The sequence below is a fragment of the Sinocyclocheilus grahami genome, unplaced genomic scaffold (genome assembly GCF_001515645.1).
Source record: "Sinocyclocheilus grahami isolate Dianchi unplaced genomic scaffold, SAMN03320097.WGS_v1.1 scaffold803.1, whole genome shotgun sequence".
Taxonomy (NCBI): Eukaryota; Metazoa; Chordata; class Actinopteri; order Cypriniformes; family Cyprinidae; genus Sinocyclocheilus; species Sinocyclocheilus grahami.
The window spans coordinates 412516-437639 of record NW_015505982.1 but is presented as its reverse complement, the minus strand read 5'-3'; the positions used below and the strand labels follow the sequence as shown (position 1 = coordinate 437639).

At 39.6% G+C, this 25124-nt stretch overlaps 1 protein-coding gene across 1 annotated transcript in view; it reads right to left on the bottom strand.

Annotated features, from left to right (window-relative positions):
- The window catches only part of LOC107562046 (alpha-1,6-mannosylglycoprotein 6-beta-N-acetylglucosaminyltransferase B), a 107631-nt gene that overhangs the window by 21270 nt on the left and 61237 nt on the right, over positions 1–25124 (bottom strand). The window lies entirely within an intron of this gene.

Here is a 25124-nt window from a genome sequence, read left to right as displayed (position 1 = left end):
AGCTTTTACACACTAAAGCAGTGGTGCAAGTTTCATTTGAAAATGTAAGGGCACTAATCAACATCAACATTGCGCGAAGATTTCATTGCTCTGCTTTTTTATGTATAACAACTCGTATTTACTTGCTGTGATACAATATAGATCTCTGAGTAATTCTGTGGATTTAATTTACATTTTGTGCATTAATTTTAGGATTTCTTGCATGTACACTTTTAACCCTTTTGCAACATGACATGCGATGTCTTCAGAAACCTTGCAGTGTGCTTAATTGTACTGAATGAAAACTTGTAGTGTAAATGTAAAAGTAAAACTGTATTTGCAGATAATATATTATTAATGCAAAAAGGATGCTTATGCGTATTTAAAGAGAGCACACTTTTATGACTGACTTTGTAATCATTTCAAACTAAAACATTTAAAGTATATTTTAAATCATTATGTTTTGATAATGTCCTTTTCTGCTTTAAAGTACAGTTATTTTGATTGAACTAAAGCAAATGTAAAGTGCTTGACAATTTTAAACTGTAGTGTGTTATTAGATATCACATTTAATGTTAATGTTTTAAATGTATTAAATTGCAACTTCATTATTACAAATGTGTAATTACAAAAATATAAAAATGCATGATGTACGTTTCAATAGAAATTACATTAAAATATCTTTTAATATATATGCTCATCTCATCTTTTTAAGTGGGAGAACTTGCACAGTTGGTGGCTGACTAAATACTTTTTTTCCCCACTGTATGTCAGACTTTAACCATATTTCAGACAACAAAAGTAATTATGAAATAAAATACCAAGAAAATGGTGCAACTAATTGCATTTTAATATTAGTTGAACCTGTTTTCTCTAATACTTTTTTATTTAATTGTAAAATACATGCAATTAGGTGTCTGTTTTTTTATTCTTTTTTCTTTAAAGTATATTATTTCTGTAAAAAGTCCTATTTTTAAAAGTGTGCAAAATGTCTCAAGGGTCAGTTCTTTATTTAGACATTTCTTTAAAAATAAATAAATAAAATAAAATTAGATAAAAAAAATTAATAAAATAAATAATATGGGGGACACCAAACATGAGGTTTAAGGGCTAAATTTAGTGTGATTCATCATCTAGATCACACACACTCGCACACAGCAGGTGACTGTGAGGAGAGCACCTCCTCTCTGCAGGAGATCATTTGTCAGTTAGGGGAGTTTCTCTGGGATTCTCCTCCAGGGATACTTGAACTGCCAGATCCAAAGCCGCTGGTGTTTGTGAGCAGATGCTTCAACAGAAAATGTGTAAACCACCAAAGACCTGCTGCTAAACTGGCTTCTGATATTTCATTATGAATTCTGGGCTGGTTTCAGCCACCCACATCTTTCATCTACAGAAAATGGAAAAAGAGCAATAAACGCATCACAATCTCATGCAGGTTGGGTTCCGTTAAAATTCATTTCCGAACACCGAAGGTTTTTGATCTTATTTCGATCTGAAATGTCAAAATGCGAGTGCCTTTAACCATAACACCCGGGGTTTAATAGACAATACTGGAAATACCTTTTTTTCTTAACCAATGCTCAGTTAATTTATGCAAATCCTCAGGCACAGGTAAAGGTTTTTTGATCCTGGTCTGCAAATCGTTGGTTCTATAAATGTCAGCTCTGTAAGTGATGTGGTCTCTTGCATAAACCAGGTTGCTGGGTCCAAGCAACTCATTCAAATTTTTTGCAAAGGGGCTCAAATACATGTAAGCTGACATAATATGTGTAGATGAACTTAAAAGATCCCAGAACGCAGAAGATTCAAAAAGCTGAAAAGGCTTCTTAAATTAATCCATGTGAATTGAATGGTTTAATCCAAGTCTTGTGGAAAGGATCACTTTTTTTATAATGAAGAGACTTAATTTCACCTTTTATTCAAATATGAATTCATTCAAATTTATCATTTTTTTGATGCCTTATTTGCTTTTTTGGATCTTCTAAGTTTGGGTTATCTGGTCTTTCAATGGAAAGACAGAAACCTCTCATATTTCTGTAAAAATATCTTAATTTGTCACCAAAGTCTTATAGATTTGGAACAACATGAGAGTGAATAAATGATGAAATAATTTAAATTTTTGGGTGAACTAAGAAACATAGTCATGAAAGCATACTCTCTTTAAACAGCTATACAGCACACCAGTGACAACCCACTTTCTCAGCAGCCTTGCTCCTGGAACTATTTTACAATCATTTTCTCTATATGTGTAAAAAATAGACAAGCTTCCAGATGAAACATGTATGGAAGCGCTTTTCTACTACTGAATAGTAATAATAAAAAAAGGTAACTTTTTATCTCACATTTCTAACTTTTTTACATCTCGCAATTCTGTCTGTTTTCTAAGAACTGTGTGATATAAACTGATTTGTAAAATATGAACTTGCAGTTCTGAGTAAAAAAGTATTATTTTTTTAAAATTCAATGGTGGAAACAGGCTTCCACAAACCTGACAAACTTTGTTTTAAAGTAAAAAAAAAAAAAAAATCTTAAGTGAATAATCTGCTCACTCCATGAAGCACTGAACTTAATGTAATGGAAACCTAAAAATTGCAATATAAAACGTGTTACTATGATTATAGTATTTAAATAAATAAATACATCTTATACAGTCAGTGTTGGGAAGGTAACTTTGGAAATGTAATAGGTTACAGATTACAAGTTACCCTATTTAAAATGTAATAGGTAGTGTAACTATTTCAATTACTGTATTTTAAAGTAATGTAACTGATTACACTTGATTACTTTGATTACTTTTCTAAATTTCTAACAAATGTTTTCAATTGTTCATCATTTTCACACATTTATAGCTTGCATGGTTATCCTTACAGTACTCAACACTGATTACTGTCAGACTTCTCAAAATCCTTCATCACTTGAATTAAGATGGAACAACCACCACAAAATCAGACTTTAGCAATTATTTTTACACTAAGATCAGGTTAAATGTAGATTTAAAATCATATCAGTATGTTGTTTAATAGCTATGATACAGTTTTTGAAATCAAATCTTTGCACAGCTATGAAAGGAAACACTGGCATTTAACAATGCCTTGGGGAAAAAAAGTTAATCTTAAAAAAATAAAACATATACTTAAATCCAAATAGGAAATAAAAGTTATCAAATAAGCATGTGCCCTATTATCTGTCCTAAACGCCTGAAACATTGGTCTCATATTTTAGAACAGTCAACGCATTTTGTTAAATAAATAAATCAAATCTGTATGTGTGTGAAAATATTCAGATGCAACCCCCTTTGTAATCGTTCAAATTTTCACAAGAAACTGCAATTTATTTATTTTTTCTCAGTTACTGTAACAGATTACAGTTACATTTATTTTGTAATTAAATCACATAACTCTGTTACATGCAACTAGTTATTCCCCAACACTGTATACAATACGTATTGCAAAATACTTGCATACAGTGTACAGTATACTATAATATACAGTAGTTTGAGACCTGTCAATCAAAATACTTCATGGCAGTAGGCAGTCACATTGAGAACCATTGTTTCCATGGGAACAGCAACTTTTGAAATGCTATATACTCTGCTGCTCTAATAAGATTATATCAATAAAGTTAATTATATCAGTGTTAATTTCCTGTATGGGTAGCTTGCAGCTTGGCAAGGCACAATTTGAAAATTGTTTCCTCAAACTTTGAAAACTTTGTCAATTAAACATAGAAGAGTTACGGCCAATGGCTGCTAACTTCATAAGGACCTGCAAAATCTATTATAAGTAGTAATATTGTCACAAACAAAATATGTAAAATAAAAAAAGTAATAAAATAAAATAAAAATAAAGTAATAAATAAACTGTGTTAATAAATATACTTACAAGTTTTCTTAATTTACTGCCTGTTCCACACATAATTAGTCAGAGCACATTCAAACAGTGTGAGAGGAGAGTCAGAGCTCTGAAGTTTACAAATGTAGATGATCCTTAAGCAGTTTTGTGATTATTCATCTAAAGCAATATTGGTTTTCCTGGTCATGAGAGAACAGCTAAAGCCGAATCATTCTTCAGATCTGCTTTAGCATTAGTCAGATCTTCAGTATATGTTACTTAAAGACTGTCAAACAGAAAGCAAATAATTTGACAGATAAAATGAAGATTTATCGATTACATTGTTACGCCAGTAGGTGGCGAAAAGGGGCTCTTAAAATTGATTTTTCTTTGAATCATACAAGAGATCATCTCAGGTTACATTCTGTCCTAATTCCCTTACATATTAATGGTGGAGTTCCCTTTAAAATCTTAAATGATTCCCTTTGAGCTAAATTATTGACCTGTTTCCCTTACATTATGTAACCATGGTTCCCTGAGTAGGGAACGAGACACTGACTCCTCTAGGGGTCGCTATGGGGAACGCCTCGTCGTGACCCGTGTCTGAAGCATACATTGAAAAAACACCAACAACACGTTGACCGGCGACAGCCCATGACATCACTACCGGTGTGATTATAGTATAAATAGGCACCGGAAGAACATGACATTCCCTTCTTCGTCTGAAGCTTGTGTTCAAAGCATGGCAGGAAGCCTAGAGGATGCAGTCTCTCGTTCCCTACTCAGGGAACCATGGTTACATAAGTAACCTGAGACGTTCCCTTTCAAGGGAACTTCGAACTGCGTCCTCTAGGGGTCACTATGTGGAACGATATTCCCACGCCGCCATGCTGAGGGGAGTGCGGGCCAGAACCATGGCGAGCACTAAGTACCAACTTTACCATTTCCATGGTGAGTTGCCCCTGGGATGTCAGACGGCTGTCTGTGACTTTATCCCCTATGGCCAAAGGCCTAGGCTACATACCCAATTTACCTGTTAGGGCCAGACTCCTGGGCCCGGGGTAGAGCTTAAGGCTTGGAATCATAATGGATTCCTTTCACACAGGGGCTACCACTTGCTCTTGCATAAGCTCTGAAAGGAACTTTCTCAACAGACCTCTAGTGGCCTAGGATACTGTTAAAATAGGTATCCTAGGATACCTAAGTAGAGTGGTGCCCAAGGTGAACGGGGCTTAAACCAGTTCAAGAAAGGGCACAAAGCAACCGCGCGAAACCTTAACCATACAAGATTTTAGAAAAGTGCAAAAGAAAAGAACTTACCAAAATGTGGATTTTAGAAAGTGCACAAAGCCTTCACGTGCACACTTACCATAACATGGATTTTAGGATACCGTTCTAAGGGGGCTCTCGTGGCACTCTGAAAGAGCAGCTCATAGATGGAATGGTGCATACCAAACCCAATATGTTTGAGAGTCACCAACTCGATCTAAGATATAAAGCTGGAATGGCTAGCAGTAAAACTCTAGCTGAGGGGGCAAACACCCAGCTCTCACACGAGAGGGGAGCTCGACCTACCGCATGTTCCAATGCTGGAACAGCTAGCAATAATTTACTTAGCTGAGGGAGCAACACACCCAGCTCTAAAACGAGAGGGAGGCTCGGACCTACAGCATGTTCCAATACTGGAACTGCCAGCAGTAAAGTTACCTAGCTGGGTCTTGCATACCTCCCTTTGACCCGCGATTCCTTCTAACCCTACTCGCAGGCGGGGGAGGAGCGCGAGCCGCGACACTAGCCTTCTGTGGCCGTCTCTGATCCTCAGACCGAGACTGAACAGGACCCATATGCTGTTTGGGCTTAGACCTGGACCATCGTGAAATGAAGGACTGAAGGCCACTGAGCGCGCCTTTGCCACCCTGAACTTCTCGACCACCGTCTCAACGGAGGTAACCAAAAACATTCGGAAGGCGAAACCGGCGCATCGAGAAGAAAGCCCCTCTCTTCCATCCCGATATCTGCCAGGGTCACCCACAGATGTCTCTCAAAATCTAAGCGAGATGGCAAGGAGGGATTTTTAAGCGAGGACTTCTCACCCATAGAAAGTCGTACAGTCGTCTTTTTTACAGGGGCATCCTCACATAGTCGTTTCCGCGCATCGCCCTGATTTTGGCATAACTCGTATGCTAGAATCGATGAATGCGTAAAAAAGATAACGCTCAAAACTCACCATACGCAGAGCAGGAGGATTGGGAAGGCTCAGCCTCAGCTTCTTTGCTGTCCTCAGACATCTCCTGCTCTTACCGGGCTGAACCCAGCAGAGCACCAGCCCCCGGATCAAACGATGTTAAAGAAATAACATCATCCTCCAGCAGCTTACTCTCGTCCACAGCCGATGAGCGCGAGAGGGAAACCCCCTTTTTTAAACTCATCAGCCGGATCCACCTGCGATCCCCACGAGCCCAGCAGCGGTGGGTCCCGAGCCGCGGGAAGCAGATGGCTGACCCCCTTTCCTCGAAAAGAGGGACAAATGAGAGCGGAACTTTTTGATCTTTTGATTTATTTTTTTGCCCCCTCAAAGACATCGTGTGCGTGCTTTTTGCCCAAACAAACAACGCAGAGATCGTGTGTGTCATCAGATGTCAAATAATGACGACGCGGATGCACACACCCTCTAAACGCTTTGCTAGTGCTCGCCATAACGATAGGAATATAGATCGCTCTTACCACGGAAATGCACGCTTCAAACTAAACGGTCAGTGAAGACAAAGAAGAGAATGGCATGTTCTCCCGGCGCCTATTTATACTATAATTGCACCGGTAGTGATGTCATGGGCTGTCGCCGGCCAATGTGTTGTTGGTGTTTTTTCAATGTATACTTCAGACACGGGTCATGACGAGGCGTTCCCCATAGCGACCCCTAGAGGACGCAGTTCGAAGTTCCCTTGAAAGAACGCTGATTCATCCTGTAATGAAACGAGTACATCTTGAGTGAGTCATTGAATCATTTACTCATAAATTACATGTGATTTTGTTTATTTGTCTAATGTGTTTTCTTCAGAATTATGAGAGAACCACAACTTCCATTGGGGGAAAAAAACAAACTCAATTTATCCAGAATCATGCAGTTCTATTTTGCACACAAACAGCTCTTAAAGAGTCCAGTTTTTATGTAGCCTGTTGAATTTGTGTTCATGGTATTCAGCTCCAATAAATGGTTTGCAAAAAAGAGACACAGGATAAATGTTTGATATCATTATTTAATCACATTGGAATCGAAACTAGGAATCGAAAAGAACCGGAATCGATAAGCAAAATCGGAATCGGAATTGATAAAATTCAAACTATACCCAACCCTAGTGCAGACCAAATGACCTCAACATGATATAAAAGCTGAAATCAGCTCCTTCGTGGGGACCAGCCAATGGCCCCTGTGAGAAAAACAGATTAATAAACATACAAAATAATAAAAAATGCAAATACAGTTCCTGTGAGGATTAAGTTCAGGGGATAGAAAATATCATTAGCTCAGTAGTGATTGTGTACAGGTTTAACCTGCATAATCTAGCATCTGCCAAAAGACTGCTTTGTTTTCTTATTAAATATAAATTTAAGCATGCACATGATATTTACCATTGAAATATGCAATACATATGTAAACTAAATGGACATTTCCTTTTAATATACAATATAGCAAACTAATTGCCAAACAATTAGTTCACATGATCAAAGACCCTTAATGTGTGCATTGACAGATGAAAATATCACTTATGATTCCAAATCACTTTTACCATAGTGTATAATTTGTAACCTGATACATTTTGACATTTACATTGCATAACCAGCTCCATATGTATGGCTTTTCTCACATTGTAAACTTGCTCGGTACCCCACCTGGTACAGCATCACACTTGTGATACTGAGCACTCCTGAGAATCAAAAAGCTCACACTCTTGTAGAAGCAAGCTAAAATTGCACTGATGCTTCAGCAAATCTGTTTTTATCTCACGTATGCTTTTGTTAACACTATCAGTTATAGGATCAGGTTTACTGTAGGTGATACATTAAATACGACAGAGCAACCAGCATACAGCACCAATGTAATAAAACATTGCCAGATCCATGTTCATCTGTTTTGAACGCACTTTTAGAGCACTTAAAATTGCAAGAAGCAATGCAATAGCATTTTGCAGCAATGCTGCCACATGTATTTCTGTGTTGTCAGAACACTTGTTTCTGTGGTTTGAGATATCTCCCCCAATATTTTATGAAAAGTCTGGTTCATATTTGATAGCAGCTGGAGTGTTTCTGAGGCTAAAAAAATAAAAAAATTCCCCACTTAAGGCTGTCATGGTTTCCATGCTTTCTTTGCAAACCGAGTGAACTAAAACTGCCTCCCTTTCTAAAAAGAGAAGTGATTGTGAGCCACGTGTGAGCTGCGTTTCCACAGGTCACTGGAGCTCAGCAAATGTGACAATTGACAGATACACATGCTGTCACAGTGAGCGGCACACAGAAATACAACACAAAACATCACATTTATGCTCCATTTACAACTAACGTCCAAAGATGACATCTACAACTCAGTGGAAAACCACATGCTCAACACTACCTCACACAAACCCAAAGGAATGAACGATCACAAATGTCATCTCCAAAATAGAAAATAGATGGAGAGTAAATGGAGACGTTTGCCTAAAGTCAATATGATAGGATTTTCAACAATAAAAAATGCAGTATGCATATTTGCTGTGTCCATTTTATGTAAAATTAAAAATTTAAAAGACAGAAATTACAGATATTTTAAACCATAACCATAAGATCTGAATTCCACAATCCACAAAGCTTGTTAACAAATGACAACAGTTAGGTCTCTTTTTATGTTTCTCATGAATTTAAGGAGAAACATCTTAGTGTGATACTTAAAACTGTGATCTGATACTTAAAACTGTGAGACATTGAGTCTCATGAGCTATGCAACACAGAGACATACACAACAATAAAACAAGTCTTACAGAGCAAATGTCCTCACACAGTTCAAATCAGATACACCCCGCTGTTCTGATTCCTTGTGATAGATTTATCTTGCTGCAGTATTTTATTTCAAGGAAGAACGCATGTCTTAAAAACAATAGCTAAATGATACAATCTATAAGACAACTTGTTCTACAGACTAACTGAGCCATTACAAAATCTGTAGTTATAAAACATATAGTTCCAGCTTTAAAATCTGATAGGATGAGCTACATTTGAAAACACTGTAAAAAAAACTGCAGGTGAAGCCATTTATTTCTTATGATTGATTTTATTTGACATGCACAGCTAGGATCATTGCACACAGAGCCATGCTGTTTAGGTCGGATTCGTGTTGAAAAGCTGTTAATAAAGTAATCTGTACACATAATATTACCTCTCTTAAAATGTAAAGGTGGACATTATCATATATGTTAGCAGTTTATTGATGCTATTCAGTCAATCCGTTATTTTATTCCAATTGTTGCCCCTGCGGCATGAGGTTTTGAGGGATTTCGTTTATATCTATAGAGTTATGTTTGGTAATACTTTAGAATAAGGAACACATATTCACTTTTAACTGCGAGTTTTCCCTCAATAAACTCCTAATTTGCTGCTTATTAATAGTTAGTAAGGTAGCTGCTAAGTTTAGGTATGGGGGATTAATAGGATTAAGGGATCTAAAACATAGTCATGCAGAATAAGTGATTAATATGTGGTTTATAAATACTAACAAACAGCCAATATGCTAGGTACTATGCATGCTAATGAGTTAGCCAACTAGTTAATAGCGAGAATAGGTCCTTAAAATAAAGTGTTACTTTATGTTTCAACTAAATTCAGTGGTGCAGAGCAAAAATATTTATTAGTGTGCAAGTTGTAACTTACGATGATTACCGTATTGGCCCGAATATAAGACGACCCTGATTATAAGACGACCCCCCTTTTTCCAGATGTACCTTTTGGAAAAAGAGTACAACCAAATCGTGTTTTTTCTCAGTAAAACACATTTTGTCTTCAATTATTTTCATATTGCATATTTTTCCTATTTTATTTTTTGTTTTGAAAGTATGGTAAAAACTGGTAAAATGTACCAACAATCACATTTAAAAAATATACACTTTTTGATATACCATAAAAAAATAAAAAAACAGGTAGCCCATCTGAATTAGGACATTTAGGCTAGCCATCTAATAGTAGCCTACCAAAATCTTATTAACAGTAGAAGTTACTCTTACTGTAGTTTTCAAATCTGGGTACTGTCTTACGTTTTAAAATCACAAAGTTAGTTTGGTCCCATCAGGCTAACGTGACAGTCACGACTCATGCAGCTGTAAGGTTTTCTTTTTCTTTTGTTTTCACTCGCGATCTTTACAACACGCATTACATTACGTATTTCATGGCACACTCATTTTATGTGTATTTGGCGCCACCTATTATTGTAGGTGTATTATTGACATATCAAAGTCTAGACCAGGGGTGGCGAACGTCGGTCCTAGAGAGCCGCAGCCCTGCAGAGTTTTGCTTCAACCCTAATCAAACACACCTGAACAAGCTAATCAAGGTTTGAAGGGTTACTAGAAAGCTACAGGCAGGTGAGTTTTAATTAGGGTTGGAGCTGAACGCTGCAGGGCTGCGGCTCTCCAGGACTGGAGTCCGCCACCGCTGGTCTAGACCCTAAATATAAGACGACCGCGTTTTTTCAGATGTATTGCCAAGAAAAAACATTGTCTTATATTTGGGTCAATACGGTAGTAACAAAACTACGACTGGCTCCTGCTAATTTAAATACAGTGAGCAACAATGACAAAAGGAAGTGAAGTTTGTGAAGATCCTGCAGCATATGAGTACAGATGATACTTGTACTGCAGTGACATTCAGACATTTTTAATTGTGAGTTAATTGTCCAAAAAGTTCAATCAGAGAACTCGCTTTTACTCTGGAAATGAAATTGTGGCAAAACAGCTGAGCAGTGACTGTCCACTCCCATGAAGCAATGAACATTAATCAAGCTGGTCTCGCTACACACACTCAAACTATTCTGGTATGTACATTTGAATAGTTGGCAATATACTTGAAGATTGTTCTTCAAAAATGCTCATTCAACCTTGTAAGCATGACTGCTGCCTTCCCTCAAATCCCATAAGTTAAATATTCTACCAATCAGTTTGAAACTAAAGGTTCGTCCAGCTCTTGAATGTGCAATATGCATCAAGTGGTCAGTGAAAGGATTGTAGATGGCCTGTGGATGAGACTATTGCATTAATAAATTCCCAAATGCCTTTCTGTCTCGAAGTCTATTAAACAATGTGAGCAAGCACTTTTGATACCTCTTAAATTAGCCCACATCTTAGCATCTCTGCCAGTTGCCACACTGTTTGGTTTCGGCTGCTTTAGAAGTGGACCGATTAAAAATTAAAATGCCCACATTTCTTTCCATTCATTTCAAGCCTCACTGATTCAAAATGGTTCGTCTGCCAGCTTACCCCAATTATAAATAAACTCGACTCTAAAGCTGTCGCAACTACTAACTCTTAAATTACGTGGAAACAAAACCCACACTCTCTTTTCTTTCAGGATTGTCTTCTTTCCAAAAATGCAAAGATAAACACCCCTGGTGCAGTTCACGTTCTCTACAAACCCTCTGTGTGCACAAAAAAAAAATAGCCTCATTACCTCCTATAACACAGTATGTGATTTTCTAAGCACAATCACAGCAGGACAGGTCTTTATTACATCTCAAATGTGTTTTTGTAACAAATGCAACAGATTACACAGATTTGAAGGCGGCGCATTTTACGAATAGACGAACAATTGTGATGGCTGAAAATCAAGAGAAGTGGCAGTGTATCACACAGTGAGAATGAATATGCTGTAATGCAAGAGCACAAGTCTGTATTTAGCAGACTGCATTTTCATTAACTTAACACTGCTAGAGGGTTTAATTAGATGTATGCAAATTCCAGTATGAACGTGTAGATCAATCAAAGGCTTTAAATTTGCAGTTATGTAGCATAAAGTGTGAGCAGAGGTAAAAAATTAATACTACACACACACACACAAGTAAGGAATTTAATGATTCTGGTTCTGATTACAATTCCGCTTAATAATTCCAGTTCTGCAACAAATGTGTTAACGCTTTTTTTTTTTTTTGAGGAAGGAATACTGAATAAATATTTATTTATTTGGCATCCTGTTGTTAAATTACATTTCAGACTTGAACAGAATAACAACAATTAACACATCAATTATTTTTAATTTAGGAGGCTGAACTCACCAACTCACAAAACTCAAAACACAAAACTCAAAAACCAACATCAAGGTTGTACTGCAATTTAATTTCTCTGATGCTGAAATAATTCTGTATTATTTACAGTTTTTTTTAACTGTTTACACACAAAATCTTTACAATTTCTGAAACCTGACACTCAAACACCAAAACCACACACCAAATCTGCAAAACCATACACTAATTGTCTGACTTTGACTCAGTTTTCAATTTCATAAAACACTTTTTACAAAACACAACACACAATTCTCTATGTTTAACATACTGCTTTTATTTCTTTGAAAAAATAGATAAATGAAAAGCATGTATCACTATTTTCACTTAGTGTAAACAAAATGTTATTTGCATCTATTTATATCTGAACTATTATCTGAACATACTTTCAAGAAGTAATTTGCCTCATGCATTACTTTTCAGTCACACCTTACATGTCAGTCATGCCATAGCTATTTAGTGTGTGTGTGAGTGTGTAGTTCAGGTATACCCTATGCTATGGGGATAAAATGTCCCCACAAAGATGGCTATATACAAAATCCTTGTCCTTTTGGAAGGTTTTTGAAAATCTAAAAGTGCAGAGAGTGCAAAGTGTGTTAAAAATATTCACCCACTTATGAGACTCGTGTCTCCAGCCACAGATTCAATATCAGTTCCTAGGGAGTACTTCAAGGTTCAGTGTTAGGGCCTTTAATATTTTTTTCAGATGCATGTGTTAGGATCAGACTCACACTGGGAGAAAGATTGTCCAAACTGGATGCAGACGCACATTTACAGGGAGCATGTTCTGAGTATACACTGCTGAGTACACAGCTCTCGCACAGTTCCAATTCAATAGAGCCACACTAATCTCTCTCCTGATATGAAAGAAAGCCTGAGGAGAGATTCTATAGTGAATGTACCACTTCATTTTGACCCTGGGTCTATAAATATAGCCAAAGACTTCCATTCTTGTCAGATCTTAGGGCTTCACATAGGGCCACTGCGGTTCAGATTGAAAAATGGCAGGAAAGTAATGAAGCACTCCTTGTGACCAGCGATTTGTGTCATATGGAAGATATTTGTCTGTTAGTGTCAGCTCACTGCACTCAAATGAATCAGACACCTAGAGACGTGAGACAGGCACAGACGGAAATCCCAATCTCCACTCACTTATTCTCTTTCTTCTGAAAAATCTCTAAGCAAATGAATGCTGCATTAGAAATAAGCCCCCGAGGACACACATTTGCTTTAGAGAGTGAATTGAAATCATTGTAATCTTATAACAACATTAATCCTTTTACAATTTATAATATTTGTTTGGTTTTAAAAGGTATCTAGAAGTTTCCTAAAGCACTGCAGTGGAGCAAGTGTGGTTCACTACAGAATAAAAGCTTGAGGATTCAGATTAACTGACCCTGTTGTGTTTAAGACTATCAGGTTGACACAATCTTGATAAGACACCATGCTTTATTCTCAAGAGGCTGAGTTTGCTTGCTATCTCCAGTAGAACATGAAAAAAAAGAGAAAACTTGAAATGCCATTGCACTTCTTTTCTACTACAACGAGCCACGTGATTTTTTTCTTACCAGTAAATTAATAAATTTAATGTAAAATTGTCATAAATAATCATCTCATTGCCCGCTCACCACCAGGGGGCCCTTTCACTATGATTCCACCTCGAGCAGTGGTCAGAAGCGTTTTTATAATCCATATTTCCACTTCCATTTGCACACAGTTTCCAAGTTAAAGTCATAATTGAAGTGGACAGATCTTTTAAATTCCATTTTGCTCATTAAGAGTAAGATGTTACAATCAATCACCATGGATTTCTGATCTATAATTCTACATAATTCTACACTCTTCAACATAAATTAAATGGCTGCTGAAAGTTTTAGTAACTCTCAAAATACGTAATTGAAACCACAACAGCAACAAGATTGTGTGTGATTACATTCTTAAGTAAAAACTACTTTTTTTTCAATTCATGCATCAGAGTGTTTGATTTGCTTTTAAAAACAAGCGGTTATGAAGAAATGTAAACCTTCTTAGGTTAATCTTTGAAATTTATGCCAGTAAAATGTGAAATGGGCAGGTGAAAAAAATAAAAAATTAAAATAAATGAATAAATAATTGAATAATAATAATAATAATAATAAATTATTATTATTATTATTATTTAAAAGGGTGGGGGGGGGGGATATTGTTGTTGACCCTTGAACAGTAACACCAGACTCATTTCCAGAAAACTGTGATAACGATTCCCTTGAGTGATGTAGAGGGTTTAGTGTAGCTTGGACTAGCAGATTTGCAAACAGATTTGCAGCTAAAGAATCAAAATCAGATTCATCACATGCTATCAGTCATCACATGCTATCAGGAAGGGCTATGGACTGGACAATTCCAATATGGCAATATGACTCAGAAATGTGTCACTTACCAGAGCTTTCTCAATCTGTTATAGTTATATACTTTGGTATTAACGCATTAATGATCCTTAAAATAGGATCTGATCTTATTTAAGGATTTATGAAGGAAACTGAATTTCTTTTTTAAGCTCAGGTCATATTGCACTGCAGGATAATATCCAAATTCTTTTTAACAAGCATGGATAATCAAACCATTACCTGAACTGATAGCACTCTAATTATCTTCTTTTCAGCAACTCAATAACCTTGATTACTTTGATAAGTTCAATGAACAGTGACCTATTGTATGTAATTAAATACAACTGATTTAAATAATTCTAATTAGCTAAAGATCAGAGTACATATCAGAGGAGCTGTATGTACAAAAAAGTGAAAATTTTCCACAAAACAATATTTCAATCTTATTTTATATTAGTGAATTAAATATCTTACGCCTCCAATGTCTGAAAAACCACTAAAGGGGTCACGCCATGATAAATCAAATTTTCCTGTTTGATGGACTGAAAAGCCAACCGGTTGAGCTTAATCAGAGTGATAATCCTATAAAGCATGTATGTATCCAACTGAAGATAAAACCCTGTTTCTGACTGTGTATGTAGCACCTTCCACTCTGCCACATGCTTCTGAAGAGTCCACTGTTAAGAAAGTAGCACTGAAGCATTTATAAACTGTCATTGAAGAACCTAACCAGCAAAATGATGTTGCTTATTGTGAAGAAGCTGTTTGAACAGACATGACATGACCCCTTTAATGCATTTCGTTGTGAAATGAACCAGGCCTGTAAGCAGGAAAGCAATAAGACTGTTCTAGTAATAACTGATATCTTCAGCACCTCATGCGCCATCAGCAGCACATATGAACTGTTCATTTGCTGAATATTTTACTGAGTAGCTTCAGTAATGGAAATCCATTCTTTCTACCTCAGGGCAGAGATTTGTCTTCCAAGTACCGTAATACATAATTTTGTCATAAGACAGTGTTCATTCGCTTACAGGCATCTGATAATTTAACAACATGCTTTGTGTCCATAAAAGGTCTCATGTGTCTCAGTGAATTTCTACAGTGTATCACGTCAACGTTATCTTGATTAGGCACCTAACACTGCTTTCAAAGTCGGTTCTGTGGCTGCTCCTGATAGAGCTTTAAAGCAGCTGAACAAAAGTAAAGCAATAGAGAGAAACAGAAAGAGAGTAAGTGCCCCATGGCAGTAAAAAAAAGAAAATAAATAAATAAATACATAGCTAATGCATGAAAAAAAAATGTTTGAGAGTGCATTAAAAAAAAACTGAAGGGAAGATCTGTGCAACATAGGCTGATACCTTTAATACTCACTAGGGTAAAATAATGAGGGCCCTGAATGTTATGACTACAGGAGGTATAAACACAAATCACAACTGTCTGATCTGAGACCCGTGGAGAAAGTCAGGCCTTATGTTCAGTGCCGATCATAACATATAAAAGAGGGGTGATGGTTAGGGATTTTGATAGATACAACATATAGTGAATGAGGTAAATCCTGTTCTTAGAAGGGATAGTTTTAAATTTAAACTTACATGGCTTCCTTTCTACATCAACACAAGGATGACTATCTTTGCAGCTCTTTTTCATACAATGTAAATAGAGATTGGGGATATCAAACTCTGAAAAAAAAGCAGCATAAAATGATTTATACATTTATACTTTTATTTATAAAATATGTTAATACTTAATACATTAATTTGTAATACTGTTATTTACCCGAGACATTAACATGATTAAAATCAAGTATTCATCAAAATGAAGTATAACATCAAAGTATTCAGGAAAAAATGCAGGGTTAAAGGGGTCATATGATGCGATTTCAAGCTTTCTTTTCTCTTTGGAGTGTTACAAGCTGATTGTGCATAGATAAGATCCCGGAAGTTGCAAAGACTAAAGTCTCAAAACCAAAGAGATATTCTTTATCAAAGTTAAGACTCTGCCACGCACCCCTAAAATGGCTCGTTCTAACATGCCCCACATATCTACCTCACTATGTGGAAATATTTGCGTAATGCCGCCCAAATGTGCACGCAAAGAAAGAAGGCGTGGTTTCAGTAACTGCAGTTAGTGTTGAAGCAGCATGTCAGGGAGACGCTGTGTGTTTCTAGGCGAAAGCAAAAGCACTTTATTTGGCCTTCCGAAAGTAGATGCATTTAGGAATCTTTAAGATCACTTACAACAGAACAGCAATGCATTTTATGAACGACCGTTTCGTGAACCAGAGAGGCGGGGCATAATGGACCTACAATAATGTACAGTATTTGAAAAATAATGTGTTTTTTGAACATTAAAGCATGTCAACATATTCTGTTACACCAAATACACAAAATAATGATCTTTAAAAAAGCATCATATGACCCCTTTAAATAAATAAATAAATATTAAGCAGTGCAACAGTTCATAATAAGAAATATAAGAAAATTAGCATATTAGAATGATTTCTGAAGGATCATGAAACTGATAACGATGCTGAAAATTCATGATTCTTTGCATCAAAAGAATTACGTCTGAAAAGAAAAACGTATATATTCAAATTGAAAACAGTTATATGAAATTGTAATAATATTTCACAATGTTTTAAATCAAATAAAAGCAGGCTTGTTGAGCATAATACATTTATTTCAATTTTTATTTATTTATTTATTTATTTATAATTTTTTTAATTTTTAAATCTTTTAAAGGTTTTTGAACGATGCTTATCTGCGATATATTTTTCTTTTGGTTCCACGGAAGAAAGAAAGTAATGCAGGTTCGGAACAACATGAGGGTGAGTAAATGATGACTGAATTTGTATCTCTGGTTGAACTATTCCATTACATTATGCACATCATTAACATTCCTCAGAGTGAAAGACAGCAGTGATTTGAGAAGCGCAGCTGATGATGCCGCAGTGCTGTGCTGCAGACATATGGTCCTCTAATTCAGGACTCTAGTGCACTGAATGACAGTTTTTAAACTGCTGTCCTCTCAGAGCAGGAGAGACCCCATTTATTCCTTCCACCGGCTCATTTTCCCTTGAGTATGACAGGAGGGTGCTAACAGGGAGAAAGATCAGATAGACACTGCTTCAACGACATGAAACGTAACAGACAATATTAACACTGCATTAATCTTAATGTTGTTTTTCTCTAGCTTATACTGATGCTGAATAATTACCAGTCTGTTGTACAGGAGATCCCTGATGGGATGTGACAGCTGTCTATGTTTCACACGGCTTTACAGCTTGTGTGACAAACTGTATCTGCAAGCTGTGTGCTGCCCTTCCTCTCACTGAACCTGTTCTCCACAGATGCCCGGGACTCCACGTCATTCACACAATGATGGCTGTAATGCATTCATTTACATTTAGTCATTTAGCAGATGCTTTTATCCAAAGCGACTTACAAATGAGGACAATAAAAGCAGTCAAAACTAACAAAAGAGCAACAATATATAAGTGCAAATGACAAGTCTCGGTTAGCCTAACGCAGTACACGTAGCAAATATATATATATACCTTGCTATGTGTACTGCGTTAGGGAGTACACGTAATAGAAAGCTATTTTTTTATATATATAAAAAAGAAGATAAATAGATAAAGTAGAATTAAAATAGAATAGAAAGTGCTAGAGTTAGAGGGTCAAATAAAGATGGAACTGATGTGTTTTTGGTCGTTTCTTGAAGATGGCTAAGGACACAGCTGCTCGGATTGAGTTGGGCAGGTCATTCCACCAGGAGGGAACAGTTAATGAAAAAGTCAGTGAAAGTGATTTTGTGCCTCTTTGAGATGGCACAATAATGTGTTGTTCATTTTCACGGAAACCTGGCTGAAAGACGCCATTCCGGACAGCGCGTTGAGTCTGCCGGATTTTCAGCTGTTCACAGCATATTGCGACGCAGAATCAACAGGGAAATCACGCGGTGGCGGGACATGCTTTTACATCAATGAGAGGTGGTGTACAGATGTAACTGTGTTAAAGAAGATGTGCTGTTCAGATCTAGAAGTGCTCTTCATTAATTGCAAGCCATTCTACTCGCCGCGGGAGTTTTGCTCGTTCATTCTCGTCAGTGTCTACATTCCTCCGCAAGCACGAGTGAGCTCCACTTTACAGAAACTCGCTGATCTGATCACAGACACAGAACAACAACACCCGGACTCTGTTTTAATCATTCTCTGGGACTTTAATAAAGCCAATCTCTCCTGTGAACTGCCAAAATACAGACAGCACATCACATGTCCCACCAGAGACAGTAATATATTGGATCACTGTTACACCACAATAAAGAATGCATATCACTCTGTCCCACGAGCAGCTTTGGGGCTCTCTGATCACTGCTTGGTTCATCGTATACCGAAATACAGGCAGTCAACCCAAATATTCAGATGTGTGCAGCACATTTTATGGAGGACCGTTTCCTGATTCTGGGAGAGTAGACTACAATGCCGGCTGTTCTGACTCAAAGACTGTAAGTAAGTTTTTTATGTTTAAAGAGTTTTTATATTTTATATATTTAAAGCAAGTTTTTTGGGAAGTGTAGAGTAGGGCTTGTCGTTTGTCATTTCTCCGATCACAAATGCAGACATGGTTTTAAAAGACAGTATAAGTCATTATAATCCATAATTATGTCCCCATATGTGTGGATGCAACGAATGCCTCGTTTATAATGGGTTTTCATGTTTTTGAATCATCGCTCCGGCCTGACAGGGCATCATCACAATATGGTGAGGGGCGTAACATTTCCGTCACACGCTTGAGGTATTCGGCCAAGCACAACGCACTGAATAGCTGGCAAATCACAGCACACCTCACTTTTTCAGACCGATGAGCTTTGTAAAAATTGACGCATTTCAGAAAGGCGGGGCATAGAGGAGAAACAATGATGTACAGTATGTGGAAAATAATGTGTTTTTTAACCTTAAACCGCATAAACACATTTCATGACACTAAATACACAAAATAATGTTATTTTTAGCAGCATCATATGACCCCTTTAATATAAATCTTTAATAAAATAAAACATAAACATTTGATGAAAAATGCCTCAGGCTACGCATGTAACCATGGTTCTCTGAGAGGGAACGTGACGCAACACTACGAGGACTGCCACCAGAAGAACCAGTTTCTGAAGCATGTTTAAAACAATTCCAATCCCATTGGCCCACGTAGCCCTTTACATCACAGGCAGGTGCCCAGAAGTATTAACAGGGCACTTTCCGAACATGTCATTAACTTGGTTATCTGAAGGAGACATGAAAACAGACAAGCCCAAGGCATGGCGAGGGGTTGCAGTGTCTCATTCTCTCTCTGGGAACCATGGTTACATGCATAACCAGAGACGTTCCGCTTCTAGGGAACTCTCACTGCGTCCTCTAACGGACACTATGGGGAAAGGAATACCCGCTCAGTCATGCCACAACGCATGCCTGTTCACCTGGTGAGAGAGCACCAAGAGAATTTCCTCATAAAGGGGGCAAGCCATTGATACCTGGGGCTACTAACATAACACTGGAAAAATGGGGAACCAAGCCAAAGAGGAGGGACATTCCATTACCCAAGCAAATAACACAGATATCTGCAGAAGGCTATGTTACAATGAGCTAAAGCAGCATGCAGTGCCTAGTGTGACCACCCACTTAAAAACCCTGTAGGAAGGGTGGTGGGGGGGGGGGAGTGGCACCCCTACTACCTTAAGCTTAAGGGGTAAAGGAGGTAGACCATCTACTTAAAGCCCTAACAGGGGAGACTGTTAAATAAATCTTTAAAAATAAAAAACAGACTTTAAAAAAGCCCACATCACAAGGAAGAGACCAGACCATCAGTCTATGGTTCATCGACAATTGAAACACATAAGAACATGATTAGTCCAGCCTCAGAGCCCCATGTAAGCAGCAGTCTAAAAACACTCGAAGGGGGTGGGGAAGCATCAAGAAGTGTTAAAATCAGAGCACAGTTTAAAATAGGAATGCTTCTCATCCAACACCTTCTTGAGATCCACTCTCTTTCTCTTAAAAAAGGGAGGAGGGGCATGAGTGACCAAGCTACTCTTCTGATCCTGCCTATGATCCTCAGATTGATATGGACCAGCCCCCTCAGAGGTTTTAGAGGAAGACTCGGGACAGCAGAGAATGAACTTCCTAAAGGCAGCGGACTGCATCTCCCTGAACTTCTCAACCACTGCCTTAGCGGAGGTGCCGAAAAACCCAGAAGGTGCCCTCAACATTAGCAAAGTTTGCAAGCTGAAAAGATGCAACCGAGCTAAATATGGCTTGTCCCACGATCTCACTAACTCTTTGTGGAGTTTGGGAAGAAAGGGGAGACTCCTTTGAGAAGGAACATCATGATCGGCCTGAAAGTGCTGACTAGACTAAAATTGAGCCTCTTATTATCGCGTGCCACTACCTCTAACCTTTCCCCATATGTGGGACTGGACCTAGGTTGAGAAGACTCGGTGCTCACACTTTAATATCCATCGCCAAACACATCTATGTCCTTACTTTCACCAGATGAGCCCAATGTAGCATTATCTGCTGAATCAGATGACCCTAGAGAAAGAGTATCTGGATCCCGCCGAGCGCCCGAGAATGAGAATCCCTTGAGAATGGAAATGTATCACAATGAGTGCATTCAGAGCCCTCGAGTACCAAACGCGCGTACTCCTCCGGTGTCAGAAACCTAGGACATGGAGGCACACACTTTCTAAAATGTTCATTTGCCTTGGTTTTATCCATGATGTCTTCACATGCATGGTCAAACAAATGGCTCCTGAAGACAACAAAAGTTAGCGATGTGTTCGCGGGACTGCGTGGGCTACTAGGATTGGAATTGTTTCACATGTGCTTCAGACACCGGTCCTGCTGGTGGCAGTCTCCATAGTGTCCACTAGAGGATGCAACATGTGTTCCCTAGAAAGGAAACTTTATTTCCTCTTCAGGAACTCGAGCTGCGTCGGAGAACGCTTCGGAAACGCCCTTCAGCGTGACTGGCTCTGAACCACGTGTGTAATCAGTTCAATGGATGGGCGAGACGTCACGGGCGGGGTGACGTAGCGACCAGGAAGCTTAAAAGCACGTGCGGTGAAACCGGCATCAGCTTTCTGTCATTCAGCAAGCGCTCTGTGTGTGTGTCAGTCTGTTATCTGTTTGTGAGTCTTATTTAGTGTTGTCTGTCACGAAATCTCAAGACAAAACCAGACACCTAAGGCGAGGGCAGGCAGCGTTCAGACAGTTTGTTTGTTTTCTGCTTGGGAGCAAGCACGCAGAGTCAGCTCTCGAAAAAAAAGGAGCTGACGGCCCGTTTTGGTAGCGTTTGTTACTGCCTTGCTTCGCTCTCAGAGGGCTCTCTTTGAGGAGAGATCCTTCACTAGCATTCCTTGCGGTGCCAGCCCCGCTTTCACAGAGGCGGTGCGGTGGCTGTGCTCGTGGGTTTCGCATATGGATCCGGTGGAGGGAATGTAGATGGGCGCGTCCCTATCTACTTCCTTAGCCATCAGATCCAGTGCCCACTCTCGGGGTTTCAGAAGCCCGCGCTACGGTACTCCCCCCCGGGGAGAGGGCGCGACGCTCCGCCTGTCTTTCTCTGAGGAGATTGATACGGAGGGCGCCAGTTGCACAAACATCAGTTACACAAGCATATTATGCCTGATATTATACTGAGCAGCATCAATGGGGAGCGGAGCTCACACAGTCGGCTTTGGGGGGGGGGGCGGATTGTGCTTTTCCCGCTGTTAAGCGCTCCGCTCTCGCCAGGCACGCTCCGAGGAGTGTGTCCGTGCCTGTGATCTTGCGATTGCGGTCCCGCTGCTGCTGAGGCCCTCTCATTCTGGGGGCCTCACTTCTTGTACTCCGCAGAATCTAGAGTCAGAGTGGCGCTCCCAGGCCGAAGGCTTCTAGCGGAAGGCGGTTCTGCGGACCATCATTCTCGCTGGATAGTTTTTGTTGTAAACGACCTGACGCCTAAGGCCTAGGACTTTTTGAGGGCCAGCTCCCTCTGGGGAAGAGTGGTGTACACCGCATTACACGTTGCCCGTCTCTCCTCAGTGCCCTCAGGCGATCAAGTACTAAGAGACTCGCTACCTCTACGGAGGGCTCTAGAGCAGCTAGTACGGTCGTCCCCTGCCGGTCCGCCACTTCAGGACACCGAGCTAGCTGCTCTAGGCACACCAGAGGCCAGTCTGGCGAGACTGGTTCCCTTAGGAGGTCACCTAGCGGTGTGGGAGCCCCTGCCAAGTGTGCTTCATTGGGTCCTGCCCCGAGCAGGCTCTGGTCTAGACGACGTGGGTCTGGGGGCCATCGTTTTCAATAGGAGACTTCAGCTATGAGAGTCCTGATGCTGTGGCTCAGGACCTCGGAGGGCAGGCCCCTCTGGGGAAGAGCAGTGTACACCGCATTACACGGTGCCCATCTCTTCTCAGTGCCCTCAGGTGATCAGTCTTCCAACCGTTCCAGGGTGCAGCGGTCTCCCGCGAGTGCCACTCTCAGTCACTGCCCGGCAACGTTGCGGTGCTAAGAGGCTCGCCACCTCCGCGGAGGTCTCTAGAGCAGCCGGTTCGGTTGTCCCCTGCCGGTCCGCCGTTACAGGGCACCGAGCTAGCTGCTCTCATTATACAAGAGATCAGTCTCGAGAGACTGATTCCCTTAGTAGACTATTTGGCAGCGTGAAAACTACTGCCAAACGTGTCTCAGTGGGTCCTGCACACTGTAGTGAGAGGCCACAGAATCCAGTTCGGTTCTCCTCTGCCTCAATTCAACGGGGCCTCTCCCACCCTGGTCGGCCCCGAGCAGGCTCTGGTAATGGAACAGAAGTAGACACTCTCTGAGGATGGAGGCCATCGAGGTGGTCCCTCCTCGAGCAGCAGAGTCCGGGTCCTACAGCCGGTACTTCACCGTTCCGAGGAAGGATGAAGGGCATCCTTCCTCATCATAAGAAGTTCCTGAGGTTTGCTTTTGGGGGCAAAAGCCTACACTCAAAGAAATTTAATGTGGCTGCTGTTGGTCCAAAGAATGTAACTATGTTTAAATTAAATAATTCCCTTACGTTTGTGTATTAAAATTAAAAGAGTTGTGTTGACCAAATTAGAAAAAGTAATATTTCAAATTTACACAGTTCACTTAAGTAAAGTGAATGAAATGGAGTTGAGTTGCTTCTGCAGTACCGCACTTTGGTCAGCAGGTGGAGTAATATCTGCACATGCGCAGATGGACAGCACATTCAAAGATCACTCTTCAGCGATCGGTGCCATTTTTGAATCAGACGAAGATCACAATGCCAAATGAGGAACGTTTTCTTTATGGAAACACAGGTGAGATATTTTACTTTTTATGCATATATATTGAGGCTGTCATTTTATTGGTTAGAATGGTTAATCGCGCATAATCTCATGTTTTGTATGGGTTTTTCATGAAGACAATTAAATAAGCTTGTTTGTTAGGTCATTCAACACATACTAAAGTTTAGGAGTTGGCAGTGTTTTATATTATTATTATTATATTATTATTATTATTATTATTATTATTATTATTATTATTATTATTAGGTGACTCACACCTTTTTTCCAACCTCACATAGTTTTAAAGTCCTACATGTGGCTGAGCAGAGATTGTGGTTCCTCTCACACATCCAGATCAAATCCAGCACTCTTTATAGAGCAAGAGATAAGTCTTTGTAATGTCAGCTGTGATGAATTACTTGGATATTTTTGTAATTCTAAATTATGTATTGAAGTTTAGATGTAATTCAGATTTGTGTTCACATAATTTTGTATGTAATCTAAAAAATTTTTAAGTGTACCAACACCGGTTCTTCCTTTGGCCTTGCACTCTCACCCCGCACTTTCACGACCCAACCACATCGACGATTGGTTGATATTAGCTCAATCAGAGCACATGATGGTTCGACATCGAGATGTCGTTCTCGCGCACACGAATGAGCTGGGGTTAAGACTTAACGCCAAGAAAAGTGTGCTTTCTCCAGCACAAAGAACGACTTATCTGGGCGTGGGGTGGGATTTGACCCCGATGCAGGCACGTATGTCTCCTGCTCGGATCGAGTCGCTCCTCACCGCAGTCGCGAGAGTCAGAGAAGGTCGGTCACTCACTGTCAAGCAGTTTCAGAGACTGCTGGGTCTGATGGCAGCTGCGTCCAACGTGGTACCTCTTGGCCTGCTGTACTTGAGACCCCTACAGTGGTGGCTCAAGACCAAGGGGTCTCCCCGAGGGGAAACCTGCTTCTCATGATCAAGGTCACACGGCGATGCCTACGTGCCTTGGACATGTGGAAGAAACCTTGGTTCTTGTCTCAGGGCTTGGTGCTGGGAGCTCCTTGTCGCCGCGTAACGCTAGCAATGGACGCATCCCTCACCGGTCGGGGTCGCCGCATAATGCTAGCGACGGACACATCCCTCACCGGTCATGAGTGGCCACCCTGCCCGCAGTCTGTGGAGTGGTCACCATCTGACATGGCATATAAACTGCCTGGAGATGCTGGCCGTGCTTCGTGCACTAAGACACTTCCTCCCAGACCTAAGAGGTCACCATTGTGTTGGTGCGCACCGACAACACAGCAGTGGTCTCTTATATCAACCACCAAGGAGGTCTGCGCTCACGCCGGTTGT